Source organism: Hipposideros armiger, unplaced genomic scaffold (genome assembly GCF_001890085.2).
Source record: "Hipposideros armiger isolate ML-2016 unplaced genomic scaffold, ASM189008v1 scaffold_176, whole genome shotgun sequence".
Classification (NCBI taxonomy): domain Eukaryota; kingdom Metazoa; phylum Chordata; class Mammalia; order Chiroptera; family Hipposideridae; genus Hipposideros; species Hipposideros armiger.
In genome coordinates this window covers 872,358-886,749 of record NW_017731526.1, presented here as the reverse complement: position 1 = coordinate 886,749, position 14,392 = coordinate 872,358, and the positions used below count along the sequence as shown (strand labels likewise).

Below are 14,392 nucleotides of genomic sequence, written 5' to 3'. Positions count from 1 at the left end.
TTTTACATTTCACACTCTTGATCAACCTTCTGTGTTCTACTTCTAGATTCTACTACAGGTCCTTCTTTATTTTCAGTTCATCAATAAGATTTACCAAGCCATAATAGATGATGGGATATCTGAGAATTGCAAGAAGATTCAAAAGAAACAAAGTTACATGCCTTCCCCTGCACATAACAAAAAAGTGACACCGTGAAAATGCACATTCAGGTATGTGGTGTTAGTTGAGGAGCTAACATATGCAAGCTACTATAGCTATATGAAAGTTTATACTTAAGTGATGAGGGAGTTGTAGGGTGAATTGCCACTTGTGATGTTTCCTAAAGAATGCTAATGACATTCTCTTTCTTTTGTGTTTTACTGAGTGTTCATTTCAAATGACTGTCCTCCCTCTGAAGTGGTGGTTATATCTACGTCTCAAAGGGTTGCTACCTGGACACTGCGCATAAATGCACTGTACTTGGAAAATATGCATCCCCTGTCCTAAAATCGTGATTCACAACTGTTTACACTCTCTGATGTCCTGTGTTTAATGAGATTTTGCATCACTCTGCCTCAACTGATCCATATTAAAATATAATTTTAAATTAAAATTGATTTTGTTTTTCAGTTTTGAAATGCTGCTACCAATAATTTAGAATACACTGTGTTTGTTAACATTAGAAAATGCGTTTAGATAATCAAGGTAATCAAAAACAAGATCCCAAGACGGACCCCACGTGCCATTTCTTTATTTCTCCATTTTGACTCTGATACCCGAATAATCATTTCTTGAGAATTCCCAATTACTTGGCACCAAATAAATTGGTTAGAATTCTGAGTTGTTTTTTTTTGGTCATTTAAGACAAAATTAAAAGCTCTGCTAGTTAAGTAGAGTTGGATCATAGCTCTAGCTTTGCCTTAGTTCACCAGAGCTCTCACTGGGCCCAGAAAGAAGAAAACATATTGCATGGCATTGTGTTGGTCATTACGTAGTATCTGGTATCATCAAATAATTGCCAAATGAATTATATTGGGGCTTTCCTGGGATATTTCATTGCATGGTGGTTAGATTTTCAGCTCTACAACTTGCAGACAGAAGTATTAAAATGGTACAGGTACAGTTTCCCAAATAGTGAGTTTCATTTTGGCAGAGAAGAGACAATGAGGGTAAATGTGAAAGTATCATCAGCCACACTCCCTTAACCAGAACTGCAGCCATCCTGAGTGATCAGCCATGAAGCACCATTTATGTAAGAGTTTGAATTTCTATACGACCTCATTTTTAAATTGCACTGAATATAAATATAATGATGTTCATAAGCAACTCATTTATGAAATTTATAGAGAGGCTTCCTCTGAAATAGATTAATGAGTCCAATCTATTTTTTTGTCCAATCTATTCTCTATTTGTGACCAGTCTATTGTCTTTGTAGAAATTTATTCTATGAAAACCTATGTTTTCTCTACCAGCATAATCTATTCTTATACCTACCTGATCTATTCTGCCCCCAGCATACAATTCCAAGAGATTCATATACAATAACTCAACATTCATCACTTGTGGTCACTGGGTCCATTAGCTCCCAGGCCCCTATGACATGAATAGGAACTGAAATGTATGTGCTTTATATATTATTGGGGGGAAGACGTCTTCGATTATGAAGAAGCATATAGTTATTTCAAAAGCTCACTTCTACAGAAAGAACAAAGACAATGGCTGGACATCAGAAATCCAGTACTAGCCTTTTTTTTAAAGTAGCTCTTGAGGGGGCCGGCCGAGTGGCACAATGGTTAAGAACTCGCTTGGGATGCCAGAGGGCCCCGGTTCGGATCCCACATATGAGGGCCAGTGACACTGCCCTCTACAGCTAAGATGCTGAACAACAGCTCAACCTGGAGCTGGGCTGCCGTGAGTCGCTGGTGACAGCATAGGCTGCAGCCCCTGCTGCAGTGGGTTGCCATGGGCTACCGTGTGTAGCCAGCAGCCAGCGTGAGCGGCCAGCAGCCAGCGTGAGCGGCCAGCAGCCGCAGTGAGTGGTCGTCCAGAAGCCGGCGACTGACCTGCCTCACCCTGGAAGAGCGCAATGATGGTGCCAACTTGGGCCAGTGAAGCAACGTCCTCCACAACTAGATCGAAGAACAAAAGGACAGCAACTTGTCTGTTCCCCTTCCCTTAATTCCCCAGCACTGTTCCCATCCCCCCAATTCCCCAATAAAAATCTTAAAAAAAAATAAAGTAGCTCTTGAGGTGAGTACTAAAAAGCAGTCCTTTTGTAGCAATGACACATCTTACTTGGGGCCCTTTTGTGTTAAAAGATGGTAAGTAGGCTTTTTAGAAAGGTGGAGGTAGTAGTTGTTATAAAATCATTCAATCTTTCATAAACTAAAGACAAGAATGAATTTTTTTGGCCAAAAATAGAGGGGACAGATTTCTGAATAAGAGTGCCCCTGTGCCTGGGCCATAACACAGAACTAAAACTGGGTAGGCCATTTACCTTTTGTGTCTTTTCCGGTTGGAGTTGTAGGTCTCTCTTTGAGTGTTGTCTGTCACTAAGGCATCACAGAGGTGACAACAAAGTTCCTCTCCATAATAATAGTAGATTCTACTTTATGTTAAGATAAACAACTCCTTCAAGCGTTCTCCATACAGTCAAGTGGCTATTTCTTTTCTGGCAGGGGTAGCCAGTACATATACATGCCTTCCCTGGTGAGATCAGACATATTCCCTCAACACTTTCGTCTTGTTGTCTTCATTTCACTCTGTGATCAATAGACAAAATATACACTAGAGAATAAAGAGCTGAAGAAGTTGCTAGGATTTCTAAGGAAGAAGAACCCAAATCTTGCCTGCTTTAGGCAAGGGAACATTTTAGTATTAATGAAGAGATGGTTAAATTGCAGCCCATCAAATTTCAAATACAATTCCAAAGTGTGTCTAAAGTGATCCAAAAGAAAACAAGATTCCTCCTGTCCTTAGCTATAAATCCTGCAGGCTGATTCTATGTTCTCATCTCATTCCTGTTTCTTCCTCTGCCCCAGAAAGGATTAAGTGTCTAACGTTAAACAAACAGTATACAATAAAGAAGAGACATAATGTATGCTCATAAAATTCTGAATCCAGAGCCAGAGGAGGGTAAGTTCTTAGCCCAGCAGATGAGTCCTACTGGCAGTAATAGAGACATGTTTCTAATTCATCCATGGAAAGCACTGAAAATGTTCTCTATTATATCTTGAGATGAAGCTTGAGATGAAGTTTGTGGTGTAAAAATCTTGTGGTTAATGAGGCATAGAGTTGGGGTTTTTTTTCTCTCTTCTCTGGGACCACAAAAACAGTTCCAAGTATGGACAGAGGTGGGAGAGCATTTTGTTTTGTTCATTAGAAGCTGTACGTACTACTATATTCTACTGAAATGAATTAGAAGGGAAAATACCAAATCCCTTGATGCAGGCCATATACAGATTCACGTATATCTATGCTTTCCTTTTTGCTGCTCTCTCAGTTCTTGTGTCATGTTTCTTTTTTGAATTTGAGGCATGCCCTTATATTGCCAGACGATTTCTGGTGGTTGGCGCTCCTATGACATTCTTTTATCCGTCCATGCTGCCTAGTTCAATACAAACTCCCAATGGCCTTTCCCTTACTAAAGATGATGAGTGATTGAACTTATAAAATGACTTCTGTATTAGGACATAAAATCTGGAGGCAGCATTTATAGCTGATCAAATGAACTGTTAGCCTTACAAATGACTCATAATTATGAAACAAATAAACATGTATATTTCCCTTCCTGAAGTATAACGAACGGCTCTAGAGGTCCTGAGTTTGTCTTCAGTGGTTGAAATGAAACTGCATTAATGCTGTTCATTAGGCAGTTCTTTTCTCAGTCCCAATAAGGGCCCTAAGATTCCTCTGGTGAAGAGCAGATCCTGGCAACTCACATGAAAGCAAGCGCTGAGATGTGAGGGACCTGAACTAAAACCCAGACTGGGAAAGATCTGTGAGTGAGATGAAGCTTGGGTGAATTCATTAAACTTGGAGGTAATTGCTGGTCCAAGGGGTCCAAGAAAGAAGCCAGACATGACTTCATCAAGGAGCATGAAGAGTTCAGGATAGTTGCTTGGTATCTGGACACCTGGGTTGCTTGATCTGAGCATGACCTAGATAGAGTTTGGCAAATTCTTCCAAACTTATCCTACATTGCATGCAGATTTCTAAGACAAGACTGGTATCTGATAAAATTTCATCTTCTTGTTCCTTTTTCTAAATTTCACATTCGTGGTGTATTCTCATTACAAGGTATGGTCAAGGTTACATATGGGTTGAGGGCACATGTAACCTTTCGTTCAGTAACTAAATTATTGCCCTAATGTTGGTTTCCCTTACAAACCTTGAAAGGCTAAATGCTATTGTCTGGGACAGTTCTTGGGAAAATTGACATACTAATGCTTTAATGAGTCAATTTACAAATGGGCTATTTCACAGGCATAGTAGGGAGGACACTAACAAGCGTTTGAAAATGTAAATAGTTTTTGTTTCAGAGAACAACCTTGCCTCTTCAACCCGCTAAAATTTCTTCTTTATGTAGCTATATCTCTGTCATACTAGACTCATACGTAAACTAGGGAAATTTTACCTAGAAAGTCCCAACATATATATTTCTACCATAAACTAGTAATAACAATTTTGGTCCAAATATAACCTAAAGCAAAAAAGAAACACCTAGACGATAATAAAAAAATGTATTGCCGAAATATGTAGCTATGTACTATAAAACCTACCAAACCAAGATTGTACAATGATGCTGTTTTCTTCAGTTTCTTAACAGTATTTTTTTGGAGATTCCTATTTTTGGATGTAGAGGGAAAATGACATCACATAAATGAAGCAGACAAATAGAGAGGTGCAGAGGGCACATGCAAGATGCCCATATACTGTCTAAAATGTGTTGCCAGTTGTGAAAGGAATTGACACGCTAATATCCATTCGTTCGGATTCGTTACTGAGACACTAAGAGTGTGATGGCGGGCAGACAGTGCATTTCAGTGCGGTTACTGAGGCCCCCAAATATTGACAGGGTGCCAGGTTCGAAGACACTACTGACGTACACAGCCAGCCACAGCTCCAGACACCTTTCAGACACAGTCCTTAAATGTCACAGATAAATGAATTTTCATGAAATGGGGAGAGAGAAAGGAAGAGCAAGAAGAGAGAAAGAAGACAGAATGAAAGGCAGGATAAGAAAAAAAGGAAAGAAGAAAATCACTTCCAGACCACTGACATGAAAGCAGGTGGCATCTCATTGCTTAAGCGCCTTACAAAGGATGTGAGATCAACCCTTCTGAATGCATCTTGTTACCAAAGTACTCAAAGACCTTTAATGATGCCATTTTATATTTAAAAAGCAAAGGGAGGTGCAGGTTATAGAGTAGCTTCGACAAACTATTTCTGAACAAAACATGGTTCCAATAAAAATGTTGCAAAAGTTAATCTTAAAAAATTCAAAATAAAATAAAGTTAGGGAACCACCGGTGTAAATAAACACAAGAATGTCTCCTAAGCAGTTTTCCATGTACATTAGAAGTTAAAACTCAAGGTGCCATGAAATTCATTTTTCACCAAGGCACGGGATGTGTCCTCTGACAGGTTTCTTGTTAGAGTCCCACTGAAAGCAGTGACACCTAGTGGGTTTATACCAAGATATTGAGGGATACCTTCCTCCTTCACTTCTCTCCCCTGCCTTTCCACAGAAAACCCCCCACCGGGGAAATGTATGAGGTAAATCCATTACTTGACACATGGTAACAGAAATGAGCCATGTTTATAACTAGAACAACCAAGTGTTCCTTAGAAATCATGTGTAACTCAATATATTTCAAATGTAAATGAAGCTTTTTCACTTGGAAAGTCTTTCATCTGCTGAGGGCACCTTCTCTTGACCTTGATGTACTGTGTCATTAAAAGCAACCACGTTTTCAAGGTTAGAATATGGCTTGCTTGTGCATTTACTTTTCTGCATTAGAGTTGTGCAATCTCCACATTTTACACAGGGCAATCCTGCCAATATCCACAAACAAAATTCTTCCTATTCAAAAGCACATGGGTAAAAAAATTAAAAAAAGTTTTTTTTAACCTGCAGAAAAATGGTTTTGAAAAGCCTCAATTGCCTTTTTACTAGCATCACAATAAGTCTTGATATAATTTTTTTCCTGCATCTCTCTGTGTTGGGTAGCTGGGACATTAGCAGGTACTTGAAGAATAAGTCCTGAAGCTCAGATATTCAAAAAAGAGTTTGTTTCTGCATCAACTTTTTAATGATGTCTTAGTACTTTTCTTTTTTAATGTGAGGAGATAAAATGAAAGGATTTAGACTTCCTGCCATGGAAATAAATAATTATTTTCTCTGTTTTTAAAGGCTTTTATTTTGAGGACAAAATCAGTTTTAACTCAAATGGAAATTGCAGTAAAATCTCAGACACTGTAATCAGTGACTGCATTAAAACTTTCAAGAAGTATGCCAACTTCCATGAGAGGCCACAATTCAGCCTGGATCACAAAGAGACATTATCCATTCTGCCTGTGGCCATTCTGACATTTTATAGCATAAAATCTTTATGCTATAAAAGTAAAGATCAAGGCAATTGTCTCTAATATGTTACATACATACACACACACACACACACACAGAGTGATTTTTCTCCTGTGACCATATAATAAACAGAGAGGTTTTGGTTTACTCTAGGCTAAGTTCTAGCAAACGCATTAAAAAAAAAAAGGATATTGAATTTTTCTGATTATAAAAGTAAGAATATTACCAAATATTCAGTGACTGGTTAAACAACTGTGATTCCCCCCCCCCCCATAAGGAATACTGTGAAGTTGCTAGAAAAGAATAAGGTAGATTTCTACGCTTTCTGACAAGATATAAGACACATGTGGTACAATCCCTCTTGCATGAATAAAATGAGGACATATATGTGTATATATACCAGCATATACATAAACATAGTTTTTTCTGTTTATATATTTTCTGGATATACAAGACACTTTCGATTGGAGGGATGAACAAATTTACTTTTACATACTTTTCTATTCTGTTTGAATTTTTCAACAATATATTTAAAAATAATACCAGTAAGAATATGAGTGGCAAGGCTATGAAAAATTTTTTCTTCATTTTTCTCTGTATTAAAAACTTAATATGATATTTTAAAAGGACACATCTCCAAAATAAAGTATATAAAAGTAACTCATATTAGTCATAATAAATTTGAAAGTACTAGAAAAGCATAAGTAAAGTTTTTAAAACACCAAAAACTTGTATTTTTTTGACCCAACAATAACCACTGTCGAATTTTTGGTGGGTTATGTCTAGTTTGCAAAGTTCCTTTTCTCTATTTTGGGAGTAAGAACGATCCTTTTCATTCCTTTAGGTCGGGGGTGGGGGATCCAGAACAGCTCTATGAGGTATTCTGTTATATACCTTCATGGACACCGTTTTCCACCTCACTGTTTTTGATCTCCAGGACATTGTTGGAGCGGCACAGGCTATACGCGACACTTGTCAAAATTATACAGGTCTTCATTCATGTGGTATTGCTTCCTGAAAAGCATGATCCCTGTGTCACTTTATAATAAATAGCTCATGACATCTCATGATGGAGCAGAGGTGTCCATACTGAAATGGTTTCTGGAGGACTCAGATATGCTCTGTTTTACTGAACACACAGAGACCCTTCCCTGCATAGTACTTAGCCCTCAAACTTCTTCAAAGGCTAAGGAAGTTGAAGGAAGAACACAGAGAGGTGATATACTTGGTGTTATTTCTCAGGCCACTGAGCAAATAATTATAACACCTTTTAATACTTTATTTGTTGAAGATCATTTTCTGAAAAAGGCTATTAACCCTCTTTTCCATGCAAACACTTGGTGTTAATATACATCTTTTAAGTAACTTATCCTCCTTTGAACAAATTTAAGAATTTTCCCACCCCTGTTGCTGCTGTTATTGAAAATAAGATAAGGACAATCCTTGTTTTGATTATGGCTGCCTTCCATTGATTGCTTTCTATGGTTTCGGCAGTTTACTTACACCATATTCATTTAATTCTCAAAATACCTCTGTTGTTGTTGTTGTTATTATTATTTTTATTTCAAAGATGAGAAAACCCAGGCTTAGAAATGTTGAAAAACTAGCCAAATGTCACAAATCTAGTAAGAGGCAAGTGAAGACTCAAATCTACACCAAGCTGATTCCTAACCTTCCTTCAGGCCATTTTCCAGGTTAGGTTTACATGACTCCTTACTCGGAAGTACAAACCATGCCCAGAGTTTTCTTGCTTTCTTATATTTCTATTACTGTGTGTGTGTGTGTGTGTGTGTGTGTGTGTGTGTGAGTGTGTGTGTGTGTGTGTGTGTGTGAGAGAGAGAGAGAGAGAGAGAGAGAGAGAGAGGAAGAGGGAGATAGTGAGAGAGAACTCCAAATAAAATGTTATACAATTTCTCTAGGACTTCATTTTTCTCACCTCTAAAATGGATAGCACCTATCTCGGAGGTTTATTGTGAGGACCAAATGAGATAATATAAGTGAAAGCACTTAGTATACCTCAAATAAAACATTATCATTATTGCTACACAAGTTTCCCTTCTTTGCATAATGGATGTGTTTTGGAGAAGGTGATTATGAAAATGTATAGGCTTAACTTCTATTATCAAAGCACAGAGCAATTACATTATAAAACCATAGAAAAAAGATTCCTAACAGATTATAATGATGCAAAGCAGGGGTTCAGGTGGAGGTTGGATCTATGAGTATTAGACAGGGAGCAGTCTGTGTGTGTTGGCAGCATGTTCTAGATCCTCTTATCTCTCTCTCCTCAGCTTCCTTGGTCTGGTAATTCCTGAAAATACTCCAGCAGTTCCAGAGATGATTCCCTTCTTTTCATTTTGTCCCACAAAATTTGTATGCAACAATAATACTTCACCTGACGGCCCTATCCCACACAGGATATGGAATAGTTAGAAAATTCCTTTAATTTGAAATTTCCACTTAGGTAAATTCCTTAGTGCCCTACTTACTCTGTATGTTTGGTTATAAGTCTCAGTCATATGTATCAATAATACTTGTGTTAGCTTCATTATATTAATTATATTAAAAGGCTTCTGGGTCATGTTTTCTACTTTCTCGGAAACCCTACACTTACTAGGGAGTCCTATAAATAAAATAAAACTTTAAATAGTACTGACTTCACCTTCAACTCATAACTAAACCTGACTCTTAGCTTGAAGTGCTATTTTCTCCCCATCATCTCATCAGATATGAGTGTGTCATGTTACTGACTGAGGCCAAGCTATATGTTCCCACAATGCACTTCTTTCTAACAACCAGTCACATCTTGGTGCTTGCCTTTCCTTGAGGTACCTGGATTTATTCTTAAATTAATACCCTCGTATTTTTTTGTTTGTTTGTTTGTTCTCTCAGGACATCCTTTACTTGTGGAAAATATTCAGAAAGAATGGAATTTAAAAAATAAACCATGTGCTGACCAGGCCTTGGGAAAAGCAGTAATGTTTGAAAACATCAGAGTCAACAAATCAGGGACACAAAAGCCTATTAAATATATGAGCTTTCTTATCTTTAGAGCTCAGGTAGGAAACAAGATCCAATCTCAGCATGCCAATAGGCATCAAGTGAGAGGTCGGCATAGTCTACACCCTTATGAGGTGGCCTGGACACATTAGCTAGTATTCTTCACAATTTCTAAAAGGAGTACTTCTTCCAGATTATTTCATACATGACAGCTGCCTGGGAAGCCACCAGAGAGCTTCCCTGGTTCTGGACCAATTCAAACAAGGTGTGCTTATATCTTATTGACTACTTTGTCATAAGCAGACTACAGGATCTACTCCAGACTACCTTTATTTTACTGCTTGTCCATATTCCCATATCTGTCTGCTATCCACCATTTTATTACTCATTCATTTATTCACTATACAATACATATCAAGGATATTTATTACTTTAGGAGGATGAGTAGATAGATGGTTGATTAACAGATCGATCAATGGATAGATAAATGATAGATAGATAGCTAGATAAAATATATGAATAATGACCTCAAGAAACGGCTAAGGAAGAAGATTCCAGATGGAGAATCCCTTAAATTAGATATCGAAGGACAGATGGGATTTCAAAGTGTAGAGAGCACAGAGAAATCATTTCAAGCAGAATAAACTGCATGAACAAAAAGGTCATCATTCATTGGGGAAAGTAAATCATTTGGTTTGTGAAAGGGCATTGCAAAAAGTAAAATTGGTAATTTTTAGGTAAATTTGGGCTATATAACAGGGATTTTGAGTGCCAACCAAAGAACATCACTGTCAATCGTCTAGGTCTGAAGAAAGTTCATGAAACAACTCACCAGCATCATAATTTCAATAGAGAATATAGTAACACATCACGACTCTGAGGCTTTGGGGACCACAGGTGAGATGCTACATTAGTGATAGAGAAAAGGTCTTCATAGCTAATGAGTCTTACTCTAGCAGGTTATCATGCTTCATTACTGAGGTTAATCATATCACGTCACCTAAACAGGAAACTCACCAGCTCCTAATCACATGGCCATTGGTCCTTCATTCTCAATAAAAAATTCTAGGAGCTGCCTAAAGGCTGATGGTGAGTCTGGATCAGATGAGAGAGTTGAGTACTCGTACGAGGCATCTGATGAAAAGTTTGACATACACTGCCATTTGTCCTTGAATAGAGCTAATACATTCATAAATGATTGGTTATTTATATAGTCTAGTTCTGGTTCTCTTTGTGAAACAGAACGTCATTCCAGTGTATTTGGATCTCCGAGATATCCTTAAATATCCTTGAAGGTTCACTGATAAATGTGTAGGATTCTTGGATTCTAGTAATAGAAACACCCCTTTCACAGCACTTCCAATCTTTCTCCCTCTTTATTGCTCTCTATTGCATGTACTGACTGCTGACATGCTTAATATTTTATGTGTGTGTTTATTTTCTGCGTTTCCCATCTAAATATTAGCTCTTTGAAGACAAGGGTTTTTTGTAGGTGTCTGTTTTGTTCACTGTTGTAACCCTAGTACCTACAACAGGTACCTGTTGAAAGACCACTTTTGAAAATAAAGGCAAAATATTGAAGAGGGTAAGCAAATATGAACTGGAGTGTGTGTGTGGGAAGCTTTCTACATAAAGCCTCCCTCCAAAAATTCATACAGCATATAATTTAAAAATATCATCAGCTAGTAACTTCATGAACTAATTTTCTATAGAAACCAAAGTATTTTTTTAAATGTATCTATTTGCTTTCTTACTGTTATTGAAATTGTGATCTCATTCTTTCCATGTTATATAGATTTAAATCAAGGCAAAGTGAGATGCTCTCGGGGTACAGATGAAGCACTATTTCATACCAACCTGTATTTCATAATTATCGAGATTTTAGTGTTGAATTGCATAGGATACTAGATTTGAACCAATAAATAATGCCATTAGCTAGTAGCCTCTCTGCTAGCTCATGGCCTTCTTATAGAAATAGCAATAACAACAACAAAAACAAATAAAACATAAAGACAAACATCAATATATAAAGAGGAAAGGTAAACACCTCAAAAGACTAAACATGGTTCTTCTTAATTTTAATTTTAAAATCTAGGTTGTTCTTTTTCATCATAATTTTACTGTATCCTACTGACAGAAAGGAATGAGATTTAGTATACTATGCAAATGATAGTAGGTCAGCCACAGCTCATCAAGCTCTGGGAACATTATGGCTTCTGTTTTCTCAGATCATCCTTTATCCTGAAAATATCTTCTGGATTAAAAATCTCATTCAATGGATCATATTTTTCAATATAAAAATCTAAAATTATTAAAGTACTAAAAGAAAACACCGGTAAATCCTTTTATAATCTTGGCATGGGGAAGGACTTTCTACCTATGATTCAATGTCTCGAAGCCATAATAGAAAAGATTGGTGAATCTAATTATATTAAAAACAAACATCTGTATGGAAAAAAAACATACACCATAAGCAAAGTAATTAAAAAATAGACAAACTGGGAAAAATGTTTGCAATGCATATAGATAAAAGGATTATCTGCTGAATGTATAAATAGCAGGAAATCAATAAGAAAAAGAATAAGAAGCTGACAGAAAAAAAGACAAAGGAGATAAATAGACACCTTATATGAAAATAAACACCAAAATCATCAAACATATCAAAAGATGCTAGGCATCACTCATAATAAGGAAAAGGCAAATTAAAAATACAGTGAGATATTCTCTTTCACCTATACAATTGGCAAAATTCCAAAGTCTAAAAAAAACCACCATGATTTTGTTGAGGCTGGGGGTAAAAAGGTAGTTCCATATATTGCCAATGGGACTGCTCAGTAATACAACCCCTGTCCAGATCCATTTGGCAAATTTCTCAAAATTTAAGATGCATGTAACCTTCTGACCAACAACTTTAATTCTGAGGATGTATCCTCCAAAAAACCTGCACATCTAGGAAATGATTTATGTACGGGATTGTTCACTGGAGCACTGTTTGAAGTGACAAAAATTGTTTATAAATAGGGACTGGTAGAATAAACTATGATATATTTACATAATGGAATACTGTGCAACTGAATAAATGATTAAGGGAGCTCTCTATGTACTGATTGGAAAGATCTCTGGGATATACTGGAGAATGCAAGATTGAGAAATGCATTAAAAATGCACTGAAAAATGCAAGATCGACTAATTCAAGAATACTCTCATAAAAAAGTGAAAATGGAAGTGTCATAATAATGATAAAATGGCCCCCAAGTTCTCCATCTTTTAGCCACAGGTGCAGCCAACATTTGGGCAAATGTGGCCAGTATTTGGCATACTTGGGGCTTCAACACCTTGGACCACAAAATGCTTCAGGTTCTTCCCTCCCTCCTTCTGTAGCATTCTTATGATGTGATTAAACAACTGCTCCTATGGGAGCCCAACACAGTTACTGGTAAAATCTCAAATGGCATTAAAATGCTGTAATCATGAACTAGCTGGGACAAATCCCATTTAGAAGCCTATGGTGATTCCCTGTATTTTCTACTTAATCCATGTGTTAGGCAGAGAAGATCTGGTTATCCACTTGTTGCTGTATAAGAAGAAGAAAACACATTTCTGTAGGAGTTTAAATGTATGAGATTATTAGAAATAACGAGTATAACAGATTCATTTGTTAGATAATAGTTATCAAGATTCTAAAGTGCTCAGGTGATATATTCAGGATGCATCAGATTATTAACATGAGGCAGAATACAGTATTAGACTGATGATGTATATTAAGTACTTGGGGATTCCTAAAGGAGAAGCCTATATAAACAGTGCATTATAATTAATAATTATTTAATAGCAGCAGCCTAATTTTTGTAAAATAAGTAACACATTCATTCCCTGGTCAGAAATTAGAGCATCAGTCCAACAAACTGTTTCCCCAAAGGGTTCCTCATTTTTATAGACAGAGTGCTACCTGGAACAACTTAGAAATCACAGACAAGAACAGAGGTAGAAGCTCCTAAGCATGATTTGCCATTTCCTTTGTCCCATAACTGTTTTGGTAAAGAGATAACCAGTGAGTTATCCATCCTGTGTAAGAATGTCTTCCTCTGGGTTCTATTACTTATTTTAGACAACTATTTTAAAACATGGAGGTGGGGAAGGAGGGAGTACTGATTGATTGATTCTTTACTCATTAAACACCTAATACATTCTGGGTATTTTACTATCATTAAAGATACAGAGATAAAAGACACAGTCCCTGCCCTCAAATATTTCAGCCTATTGGGGAGAAGGGAAAGCAAATATCTAACTAATTATAACACAGGGTTATGCCTACTATAAATGAGTTAAGTATAAATAGCTGTGGGGGAGCAGAGGCATGGGATGCTGACTTTTAATGAGGAGTTTACATAACAAGTTGAGAGGAGATGATGCCTGAGCTGAAACTTGAAGGATGGGAAGAGTAGATCAGGCAAAGACTAGAAAGAATGGAAAGGGACACCAGGGGGAAGTAACAGAAAGGAAAAAAAAAATACAGAGCACAGCAGGGTATACTCTATTCCAGACAGAGCTCTGGGTGACATTTGGGACTAGCAGGAAATGAGGTCTCAGAGGTGAGGTAGGGCCTGCCCAGGTTGAGATGGAAGCACCGCTTTAGGCAAGGCGATCAGGGAAAGCTGATACCTAAATGAAAAGAAAGAGTCAGGCATGCAAAGCTCAGGGAGAAGAGCTTTCCCTGCAGAGAAGTGCACTGGGCACACAGATTAGTCTATTCCAAGGAGTGGTTAAAGACCCGGGGGCACTGATTCCTGGTTGCAGAGATGAGAGAACTATTCCAAATACGA

At 37.3% G+C, this 14,392-nt stretch overlaps 1 protein-coding gene across 12 annotated transcripts in view; it reads right to left on the bottom strand.

The window, feature by feature from the left end:
* Positions 1 to 14,392, bottom strand: part of ZBTB20 (zinc finger and BTB domain containing 20) — a 769,723-nt gene that overhangs the window by 234,115 nt on the left and 521,216 nt on the right. Inside the window, exon 1 of one of the 12 annotated variants that reach the window (XM_019652241.1) lies at positions 2,478 to 2,703. The exons of the other annotated variants lie outside the window; for them this stretch is intronic. The gene's annotated coding sequence lies outside the window, so the exon portion shown is untranslated. Of the gene's footprint in view, positions 1 to 2,477; positions 2,704 to 14,392 lie in introns of those variants that run through there. 12 annotated transcript variants of the gene reach the window in all.